Below are 3585 nucleotides of genomic sequence, written 5' to 3' on the forward strand. Positions count from 1 at the left end.
TTTGTGGGATATGAGTCTCAACCCCAGTGCACTGGTTCCTATCAATAAACCTCGTGTGATTACAGCAAAAAAAAAATTCAAGTCAATATGCTAAACTGAACAAATACCCAGGGTATGAGATATTTAAAAATACTTTTCTCATGAATCAGCACACACACACACACACACACACACAATCCTTAATAACATTCACAACCTTTAGTTTCTATATTACCTGTGTCCTGGAAAATTACTTCTGATAAAAGTCACAAAATGTAGAAATCACCACAGATGCACGCACATACCTTTCAAATACATTTGACATCAAGGTCAGGCAGCTCACTTGGAAGAAAGCTGTGATGCTACAACAGGATTTTTCTAGAGACATCAGTTCTCTGTAAGTGGGAATATTTTACTTCTAATATAGGGGGAGGGGGACCCACTGGTACTTTAAAATTTAAGAATATTACTAGAGTCATTAAGAAGGAGGTGAAGAGTTTATACAGCCTTTCGTGATTTCAAAGAGGTAGCGATAGATGCTTGTTTTCCTGACAATGTCTGAAGCAGTTTCTTGTGAGTTGTGCTTCAGCCCCTGGTTTGATGTAGTGATTCATTAAGGGGAGTTCCAGTGTATCTCTGCTGACTGCTCCAAAGCAGAAGGTGCAACGAGGTCAAAAGGTCTTTTGTTGGGCATTGATGGCTGTGTCATGCTAAAGTAAGAAAGAGGCCACCATGATATTATTCCACTTACAAGCACTGTGCAGTGGTGTTCAGCATTCAGTGTCACTGCATGAACATCTGCCCCCTGAGTCATCAGCTCATGTACACCACCTAAATATCCCTTGTAGGTTTCTTGGTGAAGAGGTATATATGATCATCTTCATCCCCAGTGTTCACGTCAGTGGCTTCTCAGAGAGTAGTTTCTGCACTATAGCAAGCCAATCTTTTTGTTCAGCATCCTAAAGAAGCAATTTACTTGGATCTGTTTCCATTTCTCTTCTTGCAGTTGATACCCTTCTTTGTTCCTTTCCTCTTGCTCCTCATCTTCATCAGAATCTCCTACCCAGACACTCTGAGTACCAGTGGGAACCACATGTCCATGGGTTTCTAACAATTCGAGCTGGTTAAACTGTTCAGAAAAGCCCAAAGAGCTTTCTGGGTCTGGTTTTTCATCATCCCTTACTTTTTCTTTTTCTATTTTTTTTTTACTATTCCTCTAAATAAAAAGCATTCAAGTACTAGGGCACAATCTTTCAAGAGATAAGTTATGTCTGTTGTTTGATTCTTTTCAGTCTGCAAGGTGGCTGGCCACACACAGTGCCCATTCCACTGCTTGGGACACGTGACTTACCTTTGAAAAATGTACTTGTATTCACTAATGTGCTTGTTTGTAATAGAAAGTATTATACTATAATATGGACTCCTATTCTATTATACATATACATACAAACACACACACATATATAATATGATTCGGTATGATATGTGGTATGATATGAAGAGATACATATACATACATGTATATATATACATATTTGTGTATCCCTCTCCCATTCTATTGCATTCCACATTTTACTAATCTATCCTGGAAGCACTTTTGTTAATCTAATTTACCCAGTAGAATATATAAAAGTGAGTGAGACCACTACTGACCAAATGGAACTAAAACGATATTGGATGAAACACATCAAAAATGATCAGAAAACAATTTTGGAAGGGTAATAAGCAATATACCTATTGTAGAGATACCAGGTTTCTAGATATTTGATGGAACATTATTAAAATCACTGACTTTCACTAAACTTGACAGAAAGCATGTCTACATGGTCTCAAAGAAACGTTATAAGCAAATGGTGAAATTAAAAAAAAGTAGTTTCATACGTATAACTCAGTGGTATTGTTCTGCCTAGCATATGTAGTTCTGTGGGCAAGGCAAGAAAGGGACCAAGTAAGGAAGGGAGAGAAGGGGAGGAAAGGAGAGGGGAAAGGAGAGGTGGGAAATAGCAAAATGAAGAGGAAGGGGGGCAGTTTTAAAGGTAGGTAGGAAGGAAAGAAAGAAATAGAGATTTTTCTCCCAAATGACTAATCTGAAGTTGTTGCTCTTTGCAGTGTGTGTGTGTCTCTTTGTGTGTGTGTGTGTGTGTGTGTGTGTGTGTGTGTGTGTGTGTGTGCACATGTGCAAGTGTCTTTGCCTGTGAACATATGTATAGAGGCTAGAGGTAGACATCAGGATGTCTTTCCTTATTCACTTGTTCGCCTTTGCTGAGGCACAGCCTTTCTCACTGAACCTCAAGTTCACGCATATCCACTAGAGTGGCTGACCAAAGAGATCTGGACCCTCCAGCCTCTACCCAGAGTACTGGGGTTACAAGCATATGCAGCCATGCCAGCTTTTTATATGGGTTCTGGGGATCTGACCTCAGTTCTTTGTGCTTGCTCTGTTAATATTTTACCCACCTAGCAAATAAAAAGTATTATTTACTTCCTCATGCAGTGGAACCAGGCTCAACTCTAGGACCTAGATCATACCAGATTATGCAGACATATGCTCTACCAGTGAGCTACATTCACAGCCCCATGGACAAACAGAACATTGTTGAAGCTAACTCAATCATCATGGGAGTCAACTATCAACATCTAAAACGGATCCAAAGGATTAAGACATTAATGGATTTTAAATGGAACTCCAAGGCATAATGTTATAACCTTCGAATAAGCAAAGAATTTTATAAGGAACAAGACCCAGTAAGAGAAAAACTGTACTAGAAGCTGTAAATGGCACAGCAGGCAGCCCTATTACCTGTGATGTGGTGTGTTAGCTAATATAGACCAGCTGTGCTTGAAGAATCTGGAGAAGCAGTAAGCAGAGGAAAGTGAACAAAGGCATTTGCATTTAGTAGTTAATTGCCCATGTAGGTTCAGGTTTAGAATCACCTAATGAATTAAGTCTTCTAGGATCTCCAAAAGAGAATATGAACAAGCATAAATATTTCCTTCCTTAAATGAGAAAAAAACAGAGTTTATATTGAGATCAAGGGTGCCAAATTGGTATGCCAAGGTTTACACAAAACACTGCCTCCTTCCAAGGGAAATAGTCTTGGGTTCTATGATATATGAGGCTACATTGAACTTTAAGTTACATGAGATTTTTTTTTGGGGGGGGAATATAGTATATAAATAATACAAGCCCTTCCCTAAGAAACATCCAAGATATAAGAAACAAGATGTGATGTTTTATTCACTTTTATCCAGCAAAAGACACACAACACATAAAATATTTTATATCAGCTACTCTAAAGCATATGAGGTTGAGAAGATGGGTAAAGCACTTCACATGGCATGGAAGAGCTCACAGAGGGCACACCTGTGACTGTGAGTGGCCAAATTACCTCCATCGGTGAATAAAGGCAGGCATCGCGCACTAGGGAGACTTTAACAAAAGGCTGGAGGACAGGGGCAGGATATGTGGGTACTGTCATGTCACATCGTTCTAAGAGCATAACTGGACATTCACTTAAATCAAGATTATCAATAAGTGCAGGATATAACCTCAGAAAAAATCAACTAGCAGCTGACTCTGAAGGGAAGGCTGGTAGGTGTTTGAAG

At 39.3% G+C, this 3585-nt stretch overlaps 1 pseudogene; it reads right to left on the minus strand.

Annotated features, from left to right (window-relative positions):
- Nucleotides 1-457: 457 nt before the first annotated feature.
- On the minus strand, nucleotides 458-3374 carry LOC116893189 (annotated as a pseudogene).
- Nucleotides 3375-3585: the final 211 nt, after the last annotated feature.

Source organism: Rattus rattus, chromosome 2 (genome assembly GCF_011064425.1).
Source record: "Rattus rattus isolate New Zealand chromosome 2, Rrattus_CSIRO_v1, whole genome shotgun sequence".
In the NCBI taxonomy this organism is placed as follows: Eukaryota; Metazoa; Chordata; class Mammalia; order Rodentia; family Muridae; genus Rattus; species Rattus rattus.